Genomic DNA, 15,745 nt, shown 5'->3' with positions numbered 1-15,745 from the left:
CACCACTCGACTAAGTTGTGTGTTAGAAAAAAATAGCTGAGTACACGACTTGTTCGTGTGTTTACAGTAACAGTTCATGTTCAAAGTTTTCCGTGCATATATTTACGCTTGCATAGTAATACTAACTTTTTAAAAAATTTACGTCAGTACGATTTTTAATTAAAAACTAAAAATATTTTATTATTTAACAGCTCCGTATCTTTTCTTCTCTCCAGTCTCTAAAAATAAATTAGCGACATCCACTAGTAAATAGTAAATATTCACTAACTTAGTTTTAGAGAGTATCCTTTTGGCAGTCGATTTTCGTTAAACTCATTTTTGTTACAACCTTCCACCTCTTATTATTGTTTACAAAACTCAGTTAGGAGATGACTGTATAGTATGTAAAACATCTGCTAAATTTTAAGTTTGTAATCTTATGATTTCCGAGGGTGAGTGATAAGTAAGTGAATAGTACGCAAAATAAGATTAATCCGGGAACTTATAATATTTTTTATAAATATTGCCCATAAATAAAAATATTACAAGTTCACGATTTAATCTAGTTTTGTCCTTGCAAATTTTTTGAACTAAAATTTTTCTAAGTTCCTGAATTAATCTAGTTTTGTCTTTCTATCATGTTCAGGATTAATCTAGTTTTGTCCTGGTATAAAACATTAGATCAAAAACAGCTTAAAAATTTCTACAATAGTTCAAAAACAGATTAACTAGTTCAAATACAGACCAATCAGACCAAATACAGTTCAGTTAGATTAAAATCAGATCAAATTTTTCGACCCGGGTAACTTAAAATTTTTAGTTGATTAAAAACAGATCAAATTTTTCGACCCGGGTTAAACGTCAATATAATGTAAATCGCTATCATCACTACTATTAGGTTGATCATCCCCATCGGAACGATCACGCAGTCTTAAATATTTACGCAGTGTGAAATAATAACACCGTTTTAGGTATGCTTCTACATAGGGGAATATATAATACGTAATAAAAAACATAGATATGATGAAAGCAAAGCCTACAATCATTTTGAATTATACTTCTCTTGTAATAACAAGAGTAACTGAATATATGATTTTTTCCAAATTACTTGCCACGGAAAAAACAAGTATCAAAAAAATTAATACTAATGGTAATACATCTGTAGATGATACATAATAAAAATAGCAATCAAAATAATAATCAAAATCATAGCAGTATTAATGAAGAGTTGAAAAACTAATAATAATTTAATTCGATTTATTTCCATACTGAAATAATAAAAATTACTAAAGTAAATAAAAATTAAATTCTTAAGATAGTAACAATAAAATATTTTTGTTACACTGTAAAAAATCACCGGGGTAAGTCCAAGCAGTGTAGGTGTTAAAATCAGCGGTGGTAAATTTTAACACCAAAAGCGGTGTAAAAATAACGCCGCCGCCGGTGTAGATATTTTTTACGGGTGTTAAAATATTATATTTTGTAAATATTTTTACGTTATCGATCACTATACTTGTTAATAAATGATATTTTTAATTAATATTTATAAAGACCTGACGTTTTTGATGTTTTTTTATTTTTAAAGTTAATACTCCAAGCAATCGCAGTTTACCCCGCTTTTACACCGATTACCCTGCTTTTACACCGATATTACTCTGCTTTTACACTGGTTACCCCGCTTTCACACTGGTTACCCCACTTTAACACCGGTGTAATTTTATTTTTACACCACGCGGAATTAGAATGAGACCTTTTTTTTTTTTTCTTTCTAGTCGAAGTAGTAAGAATATATTTTTGATATGAACATTAGTATTTCTTTCAAATTATAAGCAACCAGAATTATAAATAAATAGATTAATACTAAATTAACACCAGTTTCCGCCATTAAATTCATGTTTTTAACGATAAAGTAAACCTTTCTTCGTTTTTGATGGTATACGATCTGTAAAAAAGTTTTTATGTAGCTTGATGTAATTAAACGAAGTATATCTATAAGAAGGCCGGGCAAAATAGGACATATTAGAAATAAATGATGAAAATTATATACCACATACAATATTCTTTGTACAGTTTCTGTGCAATCATGTCACACCGTGCAACGGGATATTCCAACTAGTTCGCAATTTCGGGTACTTTTTTTTTCATATTTTTAGAAAATATGAAAATCATCAAAATACTTGAACTTTTAGTTTTTCCTGTTCGATAAGTTTCCAACTAAACTAAAAAAAAAGAAACTGTAATAAAATTAACAGATATAAAGTATCCTGTAATCAAAAAAATGTTTTGAAAAAAAAAAAAAAAATTATTTTCGTTTAGCTATGACGTCATGCGAGTTAAGTAATGAAAATAAATTTTTAGACGTTTTTAAAATTCCTCATTATTAAAAATCAAAATTTTTGACTTTTGTCATTTACTCTATTAAGTGTCCTATCGTACCCCGGCCTCCTCTGTATTTTCAATAAATATATGGATGCATATCTTTTTTTTCTGATACTCACGACTACTAGCTTTCCGTAAACAATTAGTTGAAGTATCCTTTTTTATCGCAATATACAATAAACATTGATAAGGCTATTAGTATAATAAGAACACCTCCGATAATTAATGTTGCTTTTGAGTCCTCGCTCAGCAACGCCATTACTATGTGTTATACTGAATTACGGATAAAACAAATTTCTATCTTCTGGTGAATTTTTTAATTTGAAGGATGCCGAATTTTCCACTTGGTATAATAGTTTTAAAAAGTATTGCTCAGCGTTACTCGCATTGGCAGTAAGATAACTTTGGCAGTTGGTGTAGCCTTGTTTTAAATAAATAACTATATTAATTACATTTTTTGCTGATACGGCTGACTAATTGTTTCATTAATTAAGTAAATAAATAAATATGTAATAAAATTAATTTATTTATACTAAGATCTCGATAAAATGATATACACTGGTGACAAAAATTAAGGGATATAAAAAAAATTATAATTTTTTTAGTGATTTTTAACATGCTGAAACTCGGTGAAAAATGGTCGTAGAGTAAAAAAAAAATAAAAAAGCTAATTGTAGCCTCAAGTTTCACGTTTTCAGATCTAGACTTAAATTTTTTTTATCATGCACGGTTTCGCAATAATTTTAAGAAAACCGACGAAAAAAAACATTTCCAAATTTTTGCTCGTCTTCCAACAAGTCCATGGGCTTCAATAATTTTTTTTGATAATCTGATCTTATGACTTTTTTAGGAAATTTTATGCCCTTTAATTCGCCGGCCTAAAAAAGTCTCTACAATGATTTCGCGCTGAATTATAATTTCAAGAAAACAAAATTTTTCAGGAAACTCAAAAAACATTTTTCTGGAAACACTTGCCATTGAAATGATAAATAAATAATTGAAGAAAATAATGTTAGCGTCCCCAAAAAATATTCAAACAAGAAGAATTCAATTTTTTAATTGAAACTACTTAAAAAAATGATTAAAAGTTGATTGACTTATGTGGGGTTTTTCAACCAAACGGAAGAAAAAGTTATAAAATCATTGTTATTTTTTATTTTTTCCACTCAAATAATTTATTAAACTGATAAAATAAAGTATATAATATGTAAACCCCCATTAAAAAAAATTTATAAAAAAAATATATTTTAAAATATAAAATAAATACATTTTTTATACAAAAAAAAATATATTAAAAATACATAAAAAATATATATAAAATATGTAGAAAAAATATATATATTCAATACCTAACTTCTACCTGATTTTCTTATATATTTTATACATTTTAAATATATTAAAAATATATCTTAGAATATATAAAAATACATGTATAAAAATATATTTTTTTTATATTTAAAAATATAAAAAAAATATAGGTTTGGTAATATAAAAAAATATATTAGTAATTTATTTTAAATTTGTCAAAAATATAATTATAGAAAAATATTAAAAAGTTATATTAAAAATATATTTTTTATATAAAATTTTTATATTTCTTTTTCTGTGTTGTTAATTAACTTGAAAATATATTTTTTATATAATTTTTTTAATATTTTCTCTACCTAGGTTTTTTGTTGAATTAAAAATATATTTTTTATGCAAATTTTTTATATTTTTATAATTATATTTTTTATAGATTTAAAATATATAAAATATATACGAAAATCGTCCAAAAGTTTGCTATTTAAAATATTTTTTTTATACATGTTTTATATATATTTATATATTTTTTATGTATTTTTTATATATTTTCTTACATAAAAAATGTTTTTTTTTTATATTTTAACATATATTTTTTTTATAAATTTTTTTCATGGGGGTATAAACTCTGAAACTCAGAAATAACAAAAAATAATAATTAATTTGAGTATTTTAATTAGTCATATTATTATTTTTTTTTTCCAAAAAACGCGCGAATTTTAAATAAAGCAGAAAAAATTATTTCTATAAAACTAAAACTGCATATGCTTATTTGAAAAACCCCATCATAAGTCATTGACTTGTAGGGTTTCTCGATAAAATGAAATTTCTGTCACTCCGTTAATTGTTTTTTAAACACTGATTTGATGTATATTTTCATTAATTTCTATGGGGGGACATCCAAAGAACCCAAAAATGCAACAAACCCAATATCAAAAAAACGACTTATGGGGTTTCTCAAATGAACGATTCATTTATATAAAATTATCTCAGTTTAGGGCTGTAAGCACGAGTATCATGAATATAAATAAATTTTGTTTTTCTATGTCTAATAATTATATATGTAACGTTTTCATCTGTGCTGAGATCCGAAAAAAAAATTCACCGACGTCGCTATAACTTTGAATATTTTCAATAAAATTGAAAAAAAAAAAAAAAGAATCACACAATATTCTTTACAAACAGATTTAAGTTGTAATATCACTTAATCTATGGAATAAAAGTAAAAGAAAAAAATAAGTAGATAAATTCAGCGGCAAAAAGAAATTTCCTTGTAAGATCATACACCTGAAGAGCTTAAATCTTATGTAAGAGCTTATTTGAAGATATAAAAAAAAAAAAAAATTATTGACGAAGCATAAAATCCATTAATGCAAATAGAGAAAATCATTTTTGTGATTAATACCCGTACATTTGAAATGTTTTTTCATTAATATAACAACAATAAATTCATTAAAGTAGGCAAGAAAAAAACGTAAAAAAAAATTTATAATTTGAAGTTACCTCATTTGCCAGCAATTTTCATGTGACGAAAAAAAAAAATTCTTATTTTATAAATTTCTCTTTAAACTTCTGCAACTCTATTTCTTATAATTAAATGAAATAATATTGTGTGATAAATAAATATTTTAACATAATAATATAAATGTATACTCAATAGAAACTCGTTTATGAAGTTCAAATTTAAATTACATTTATTATCTAATTAATTTTTATTTGTGTGCTATCACTTTTTTATTGTAATTTAAAATAATTGTAATAAGATAATAATTGTTGTACTTAAATATTTTATACTCACTTGTGGATAGTGGCGATTGTATTTGTTGTGCTTCGATCGAATTTGGTCAGGAAGTCTTTTATCACTTGAGGTGTAAACTGAACTGACTACCGGGCTGCTCTTCAACAAGTGTATATATATCCGAAAACGTTCATTGCCCCCACCTAGATTGCGTACTCGAACAGAAGAAGCATGCGTTGTAGCAGAGTAGGGTAAAAGACCTGATACTCCATGTATTTACATATCTATATTTAGTAAAATTTAGTAAATATAGATATACAAATCCATAAATGATCGAGTACTAGTTCCCTGATCGGGTATGGGTTTCGTACCTCACTCGAGTTGTCACATAACAATCTCCAATAGGGAAAAACGGAGCAAAATGACCTAATTCAACAAGTAGTTAAATTTTTATTTTCGAAAAAGTGTGAAAAATTTTCGGATGAAATGCGGAACGGATGACTGTATTTATTTAATTTCCTCAGGGGTGCCGGGGTATCTGAAGAAAGGGTGGAATGATGAAAGATGGAACAGGGTAGCAAGATTTAGACTAGGAGATAAGCTTAGAGGAGGTAGATATTGGGAGAATGGGGATAAAAAGCTGTGTGTTATGTGTGGGAGAGGTGAGGAGAGTTGGGAGCAAGTGTGGGAGTTTCGCACTGAGGTCGGGACAGAAAGGGGTTGGCAGGAGATGAGGAAGGAGGTGTTGGGGAAGGAGGTTCAAAGGGAGGATTGGTTGAAAAGAATAGAAAACTTGAGAGGGGTAAGTGAGAATAGGAGGGAGGGGTAAAATCATGAAGCGGAAACGCAGGTCATGGTATGAATGTGATCGATGGAGGTATGCGTGGGAATCCGGAGAAGGCGATTTTTTTTTTTGGCCAGCGTGGCTTTTCTTTTTTCGCTAAAATGTATAGAGTGGTAAAGTAATGTAAGTAGTATGTAAGAAATAGGTTTTTAAGGAATATGTATCCCTATTTTTTGGGAATAAACATTTATATTATTATTATGCAATTCCCTCGGAGTAAAATTCACTCCGAAATCACTCGGCTAAAAAAAACTCCCTATTTACTCCGTATACGGAGGGATTTTTTCTAAAACTTCAGAACTCTAAGTGACGGAGTAAATTTCGATTTTTATAAAATTCGTAATCACTCCCGATTTTTACCCTGAAAAAAATAATCGGTAGCAGCTACCGATTAGCAATCGAAAAAATATATATCCGGGAATATATGCTGGCAAAATAGCATATATACGACAATACTGAAGATAAAAGCCAGATATATACTACTTTGCCGGGATATATATTTTTTCGTGCGGGTGTGTAAATTAATACTTAAGATGACAAACATCAATGGATAGCTTAAAAGAGTTTATCAAAAACGCGTCATCGGCCTATAGGTTTGAATCGTAAGTAGGGTAAAATTATTTGTTTGTAAAAAAAAATATTGTGAAGATCCAACATGTTTAATGTTTTTATAACAAAATCAAATTAAGTTCTTAGTATTAAAAAAGTAAATAAAGTTGCTACTCACCCACTCGTCGAACCCTATAATAAGTTATAATTATTAACTAATTAGTTCTAGTTATTCGATACCTGGAGAGGTCAAGTATTCGCTAATGATTTATTTGTTAGCTGTTCTACATGGATACCTTTTGATCCGTTACTACAATGAGCTTAAAAGCTGTACATTTAGATGTAATACAAGTTGCTTACAATCAATTAATTTTCATTAAATTAATAATCTGCTTTTAAGCTTAACATCTTACTGAAAATTATTTTTAATAAAATTATGTATATTGTGCGATACTCTATATGTTATTTTTGTAATAAATCTTGACGTCATTGATAAATTAAAAAAAAAAAAAATTTATTTGCTATGCGCACAATTTAAAATATGGAATAGAATAAACTCAAAAAATATACTACAAAAAAGTACTTGATAATTTTAAATAAAATATTGTTTTAGGTTGACTCTTAATATGTAGCCCTATTGTGACATAAATAGTTTGAATTAAATTTAAATGACAGACAGTGAATCGAAATCTAAAAAAAATTAAATTACTTTAGTAATTAAATTAAAACCTGATTTACATTTTTCTATTCTTTCCGCTTTTCCATTTCTTGTAAATTAAAGAAAAAATAATTATTCTTCAATAAGTTTCAATATTATGTTACAATTTTAAATTAATTGAAAATAATTTACAGTATCGTACATTCTTACTTTATCAGCTGCACATTCTTTTTCAATTTATTGTTACTAAACAAACAATGTTATTTTCATTACTCGGCAGTCATCTTCTTCTTTTGTCAGTACAAAAAAAACAGGTACTCGATTTTTAAAAAAATGTCGATAAATAATATTGAAGAACTGAGGAATTCTTATAGTAGCTTTGATATAATCTTACAGTCATTAATTATAGTAGAGGTAATACCATGATCCTGTCAACAAAATACGATAAATTTTTAATCATTTTCTTTTCTTTTTATAGAACCAATGAGCACTTGAGAAAAATAATAATTTTTTTGCTCATTGTTTCAAGTAAAAAATGCATCAAATCGAAGTCAAATTGATAAAATATACCGACCGTTTATATTGATTTTATTTTTTCGTGGTTTCATTTTAACATGAAGATTCGCTTCTTTTATTCTTTTAGTTTCGTAGTCTTCCATTTTTTTCAATTCGCGTGCTGTCTTGATTGAAGCTATAAAATAATTTTTATGTTTAAAAATAATACTGCTGTGAAGTTGGATTAAGTTGATATAATTGTCATAATAAAATAAAAAAATGTTCATCTTGCCTGCTATATTTGGATATTTTAAACTGTAGTTTAATTTTGGGGTTTTATTTTCTATTTCATCACAAATTTTCTCCCATATGAATAAACTAGACTCATGTGATTTACGCCCTTTACACTGTTGTTCGTTTCCCTCTCTAGTGAGTTTAGAAGGGAAACACTTCCTGACGAAGCGTATTAATCTAGTGACATTCAACTGAATAAAATCCATAATCAGTGATATATTTTGATTCCTGAGAAACCACCTCTTTTGATAGCTCCTTTAATATGACAACTTTTCGAAACTAAAAAAAAAGTTAGATGTATCACTTTAAAGGGAAAGTTTTCATTAATGGAAAATTTTTTTTTCACGCCTGAGAAAATTAATTTACTATATAATTCCGTAAAAAAAAAAAAATGATTTTCTAAATTAGTTTAAAAGTCTCACCAAAGTTAAAGAGAACAAATTTCGCTTCATTATTTTATTTTCAATGTGAAAGATAGTAATGATCGTAATTTAATATTATTATTTCCTCTAAAAAAAAGAACGTCACCAGACCTCTTTCTCACACGCAGAAAAATGAACAGGGCTATCTTTGTTGCACTCATAGGGTAAATGAGAATTTTAATAGTATATTACACTACAAGGGCAGAAAGTTGAAGATTCCTACACTGCGCGTCACTCGGCTTCACCTCGGGCATCAGACGTGCAGTTCAAGGCTCTCCAACTTTCTGTCCGTGTAGTGTATACTATTTTTCTTTATGCCCGGACGAAAGTACGTTGACAAATCAAAGATGTATAAATTACATAACTACGTTTCAGCTTGATTGATGCCTGCCCCGACAAAAAAAATTATCATTACACATGGTTAAAAGAAATAATTATGATTCTAAAGTTAATAGACACTTAACAATTTACGGTTTTTTTTTTTTTTAAATCAATTACAAAAAAATAAAACTAAAAATATGCACTTGTAGAAAATAAAAAAAAACTGTAGACTCAACTTTTTAAATTATTTTTTTTATTCATAATTTATCGTTTAAAAAAAATCAAACAATTACTAGACGTCAGCTAACTTCAGTATCATAAATAATTCCTAATTTTTTTTTTTTTTTTTTTTCAAATTATTAAATTTATTAAGAATAATTTTTTAGTTTTTATTAATCTTTAGTAAATTTTACTTTTTCAAAAATAGAGACATATAAAATTTAAAATTAATTGTAAACAAATTTTGAGGTTATCAATGCGAGCGAGTGTCAGCAAATCTTGTCAAAGTGACGATAGTATACGTATAACCAGTAACAGTTGCGCCAATGCGTGCAGAAAACTCTTTCGTCCCGCTATTGCTTTCTTTCGGCTTGCTGTTATAAATGACGCGCGAGTAATCCCAGCACGGCACGAATGTTAGATTTTCTGCCGTGAACTCGAGGCCGAACGTACGTAGAAAAATTTTTTTTTTGCATCTTATACTTAAAAAAAATTATTTCCACCGTTATTATTCAATCGAATAATATTTTTATCAGTCAGAGATATCAGTTTCTATTACTTGAGTTATTATTTTTTTTTATCTGAAGCTAAATTGTACTTTAAATGAATAAGATATTGAATTACAAGTACCATTAAAACCACTTGATATTTTCTAAACGATTTATCATTTGTACAATTATTTTAACGACTATAATAAAAATTATTTGTATAAAATAAATATAATATATTTTAAGTGGAACTAGTTATTTTTTTATACATTTAAATCTGACTAACTTTGATAAGAAAAAAATTTCATATTAGAGTCGAAATTGTTCTGTTAAATATTTCTTTCAATTATAGTATTATCAATCACTGATAATGATTGAGCTTTCATACGTGGACTTAAGGGTGGGCAGTACTAACCGAATTTTCAAATTTACCTTTTCTAATTACGTTTTGAATAATTACGTCACTCGAATGGTGAAAACCTTCCGAAAAAGTTTGTCTCACAGATTTTTTCGGAAGCTATAAAAATTTCCATAATAACAATTGATCAATAAATTAAAAAAAAATCAAAATTCAAAAATTCGTTTAGTACGGCCCAGCCTTAATCATCTACGGAGGCATAATGCTTTAGTCTGCCCTACTCGTCTGTTTTACTACTATGATTAGTAATCATTATTGATTACTATTCAGGAATACACAGTTAAATTTTCTAAGGTAAATGTGACTACATTTCTCAAGCTAACTGACCGGTCTATTTAAAAAACATTATTTCAATTATAAATATGAAAAAATAATTCTCACAATGATTTTAGATTTCCAGAGTTAAAATAATAATCTCCCCTTTTAAACATCACATTTGCTGCGTTGAATACAAATGCGTATTTACTCTAACAAGCTTTGAACTCGGGTAGGGAGAAGTGGAATGGGGTTTAGCGTCATTGGTTAACTACATTTCGACCTACTGAGCCTGTAAAAGTTGTAAATGTTACTTTTTTAAGGCATTAATTTTGTGAGTTAAAAAGGGGATTAAAGCTTGGAATCGGATTATTAAAAAATTTTTATAAAACTATTGACTTCCATAAAATAATCAGCAAGATTTAAACCGTTGAACCTTAGGAAAGATTAAAAGGTTGAAAAAAAGTTCATATAAAGTAAAAAAATATTTATTTTTTAGAATTCAATTTATAGCATCAGAAAAGTAAATGATTTTCAATAATAAATAATTTTTTTTATTTACTCTCCAGGCTTATTTATAAATAAAAATCTACACTTAGAGGAAAAAACTATTGCTCAAAATAAAATTTTATTGACTCAAAAATTATTTTCAAATGATTTTTTTGATAAGTGATATATTTTGTACAAGAATAATTTCTTAAAAAAAAAAAAAAACATAAAACTCCATTTTACAGCTCCAGAAAGTTCTGCTAATTATTAAACATTAATGAAACAAAATATTATTTGTATCGTTTTGATAAATTTTTGAGACAAGAAAAAAAATAATATACATATTTTTGATAATTGTTAAAAGTGCATGTTTTCGGCTTGAGAAATATTTTCAGAAACAGTATTTTTTTTAGCATCTAAAGATCAATAAAAAATGGATCGCATGATGTTAAAAAAAAGCAAGAATAACTTTGCGTTAAAACAGAGGAACGCGGCCATCCCAAAATTTTTAGTAAAAGCTTTTAGTTTGGCTACTTCATCTCACTAGAGTAGGAGAGTATGACTGATCCTTTGAATTCAACTCCAAGTTTTAATCCCTTTTTCAATCTACAAAACCCACGCGTTAAAAAGTAACATTTACAGCTTTGACAGGTTTACTATGTCGAAATGTAAGTTACGCAAAATCCCATTACATGCCGCGCTATAGCGTAAAGCTCATTAGCGTGAAAATGATTTTGGGTTTAGTGCAGCAAAAATCGACATAAATGAAGTCGTAGTTTTGGAAGCTCAAAAGCTATTTATAATTTTGAGTCTACTTTAAATAAAAAGTAGTTAAAAGCAAAAAAAAATTTATTGCTTATATCAAGGATATAATCCATACTTACTTAATTATATTTATTTTATGAAGTCACTGTTCAGTATCAGTTCTTCTTTGTAGACACACTATTAGCTCGAACAATACTTGTTCAGTGTTGAATATATTATTATTAATATAACTATTTTTATTATAACAAATATTAAGATTCTAATTAAAATTATTTTTTTTTTTTAAATTTATCTAATTCTCTATTAATATAATAATACACAATTACGCATCGACTAAGTTCTTATAAGAACGCGATGTCAATATAGATAAGAGTGTTTCTGCGAATGCTGCCATGATTCAAGCTGACAAATCTTCCCACTGTAATGTCAACAATAAGAAGGGTTGAAACTTGCGCAGAGAATTTATCAGTGACGCGGCTTCGACAATTCAAGGTTAATTAAATCACCACAGCATTTTGCCACCTTATATTTTATTTGAAACGTATTTTAGCACTTTTTAGTTTGTTTAATATACAATACTTATATTCTTGTTGTCTCCTGTAAAGAGCAAATGCGCTTATAAAATTTACGTGTCACAATAATATTTTCAATTTATTCAATTGAAAGTATAACAATAAAAATTGAATTTATAAAAAATATTTTTATTTAAAAAAATCTGAAAATTCCCCGGTTGAAATAAATCTATCAATTTAATCAAAGTTTTATCAGAATCGAATCAGTTAGGTAATAATATGTTTATAGAAATATATATCATTGTATCAATTTGGTAAAAATAAATTTTATCGGACGTACATTTTTTTATAATTACTCAAATATTTTTTATTTTTTAAATCACAGAGAGTCATAACTATCCATTGTAAATTTTATAGGGTGAAATTTTTCACATGCTGAAGTTTTTGTTAAATGATACAAAGGCATTTTTAATATTATTCATATATGTTTATAAACATATATGAATAATATTAAAAATGTTTATAGAAGTATATATCATTGTATGGATTTGGTAAAAATAAATTTTATCGGACGTATATTTTTTTATAATTACTCAAATGTTTTTTATTTTTTAAATCACAGAGCGTAATAACTATCCATTGTAAATTTTATAGGGTAAAATTTTTCACATGCTGAAGTTTTTGTTAAATGATACAAAGGTATTTTTAATATTATTCATATATGTTTATTTTCACAATAATATTTTTTAAATTTGTATACATATATTGAACATCTATTCCAACTGCATAGAATCGATAATAATCTTAACCCTTCGTTGGTCGTGCTTCACTGCTCGCTTTCATTGGTCGCGTCGTGGGGAATCGCCGTGATTCGACATTTATTGTTTCATATATAATTAATATAAATAATTATAACTTTAGACACTCTTCTAATGTATGTTAAATAGATCAAATAAGGAATAGCTGAATTGTTGAAAGCTAAAAAAAATTATTTTTTTTTATGTTATTGTTGAATTGTGTCCATGACATGTACTCGATAATTTTTAATCTCAGGAATTTGGATGAGATCGAATAAAAGAATTAAATAATTAATTATTTTAAGGTTTCGTCAATTGTATTTTGACTTCATCAGTAAAACTTAATGCATACAGAATTTGTGTTAAATTTTGATGATATAAAGTCAAAATACAATTGACGAAACGTTCAAATAATTAATTATTTAATTCTTTTATTCAACCTGGACCAAATCCTTGAGACTAAAAATTATTTTTTTATGTTACAAAATAAAGAAAAAAAGCGGGGAATCGCTCAAAGCGGGACCAACGAAGGGTTAAATATTTATGATTTTTCTTTATCCTCATATTTTGATATCAAAATTTTTTAAATCCTTTACTTGACGTGACTAAAAATAGCATGATTAATTCGGTCTTCTACATATTTCTAACAAGAGATCGGATCCAAAAATTGGCAAAATTAATTTGTTAATTGATTGACCAAATGGAACTTAATCATCAATAGTTTCAATTAATTAAAAAGTTTTTAATATTTTTAAATATATATAAATAATAATTTTGATGAAAAATAATTAAAAAATAATAATTTTTTTTATTTTTATTATTTTTAAAGCCCTGATACCTATACAATCTAATCAGTGCGATGTTGCGTTATCGTCACACTATAGAGAATATTTGATAGCGTTCATAGATTCGTCTATATGTAACACATACATTCTATGTATCAAAGCGGTTAGAGTATATACTTAACCGACGATTCTACATTACAAGATAATTAACGCCAGTTCTCTGTGCATATCTGGTTATCGTAACTTTCCGTAGGCATCAGTGCGTAGTACCTTAATGGAGTTAATTAAATTAAACAAGTTTTATTAAGTAGTTATTATATAGATGTTTTTATGATACATCAGGTACATATAAATGTTTAAATTATCTGGTATATTTGATAGCACGGAAATTATAATATAATTGTATTGATACGTGAATCGAGAATTCAATATTTGTATGAACGATAAAGGGTATGGCATAGAATAACAATTTTATCAAATTAATTGAAATAAAAAAGAGCAATCAACTTCCGATTGTTTTTGATTTTTAACTTTATTTACATACATGGTGACGCTTATTCATAAATAAACGTGAAGCAATATGAATGTATACTTACATTCTTTTAAATCAATACTAAAATAACATATAACAAATTGAAAAATATTCCTCTACTAATTACTTACAATTGTAGTTTAATAAAAAAAAAATTTTTTTCAAAATTAATATCCTGTTTATCCAAACTTTCAAATGTTACCAAATTTATAATTCAATTTTTCTAACTTTGGTATAATATAATACATTTGAAATGTATTTATGCTGTAAAAAATCTTTAAATACTAATTAAGATCAAGTTAAATATCTATAATATACTAATTTATTTTTTATGAGTTTGGTATTAGCATTTTCAGTAGAATACCTAATAAAATAAATATCCAATACTCAAAGTACTTTCATACTTAAAATTATTGACAATACTGGTCAAATATAAAATATAACTCAGTATAAATTGTTATATTCAATTATCCAGATTTAATTAAATTAAAATATATGTCTATAAAAAATATATGTCATTTTCAAAAATAAGTTAAAGAACCATTAGAATAATAAATATGATAAAAAATTATGTAATCATTTTTTCGAACTTATTTGTACGATTAATTTTTCCGTTAATATAAATTGAAAAGTATAAAAAATTGTAATAATGCAGCTGCGTGTATGCGTATGCCCTTCATTACCTAGTTTACTAAAGCGGGTAATCAGAAAATCCATTATTTAGTCGTTGTAATATTGGGCTTTAGGTCACAGTATAAGGTTTATATTAAATAGACGCGTTCAAAGTAATGAGTACATAAATTGAATCATGCGACAGAAACCTTTGACTTTAGCTTCACAATATACTTTACTGCAATTTACATTTAATAGCAATCTCATCTTTGCATATAGTGTTTTACATTAAATATCACATTCTATACTTGTATTGCCACCCCCAAACATATCGGTCCGTAAATGAATCATTGTTCAGCTACAATAGTGTAATTAATACTTCATTTGTAAGCTTAAATATTAATTTCAAGAAAATGAGTTATGCCTCATGAATTAGAAGTTATTAGAAGACTAAGCTGCAAAACTAAGTTTGTTTATTTTTTGTTAAATTTTCGATATCATCAAATTGTTAGAAAAGATGCTTTAAAAAATCAAGTATTACAGTGAAAATTAAAGCTCATCGTTCAAATTTTGAGATACTTTTTACAGAATTGAGTTATCATTTTCGGTTCAAAAGTTATTTTAGGATAAAGCCAGAAAATTAATTTTCATGAAATTCAAAAAAAATTTCAAACATTAACTACTTCTAAACTAATCGACCGACTGGGCTCATCTTCGAACTTGATCAAAGTAATCGTCCAATAAATAAGTGTATAACATGTCATTAAGATATATATATAGATACATATATAAACTTTTGAGCGGATGGTATTTTTTGACTCAACGAGGTAAAATAAGACATATGGTGACAAAATTCTGTGATAATTCAATCATGAGACCCATTGCAATCGGC

The 15,745-nt window shown here is 26.7% G+C and overlaps 1 long non-coding RNA gene across 1 annotated transcript; it reads right to left on the bottom strand.

Moving 5' to 3' along the window:
• Positions 1–1,819: 1,819 nt before the first annotated feature.
• On the bottom strand, positions 1,820–5,535 carry LOC128667496 (uncharacterized). The gene is made up of 3 exons (XR_008403470.1): positions 5,459–5,535; positions 2,478–2,779; positions 1,820–1,921 (listed from the first exon to the last, which is right to left on the bottom strand). It is a non-coding gene; the product is annotated as an uncharacterized LOC128667496 (long non-coding RNA).
• Positions 5,536–15,745: the final 10,210 nt, after the last annotated feature.

This window comes from Microplitis demolitor, chromosome 3 (assembly GCF_026212275.2).
Source record: "Microplitis demolitor isolate Queensland-Clemson2020A chromosome 3, iyMicDemo2.1a, whole genome shotgun sequence".
NCBI classification, from domain to species: Eukaryota; Metazoa; Arthropoda; class Insecta; order Hymenoptera; family Braconidae; genus Microplitis; species Microplitis demolitor.
The sequence above is the reverse complement of the archived record's forward strand: the minus strand, read 5'-3'. Positions and strand labels throughout refer to the sequence as shown.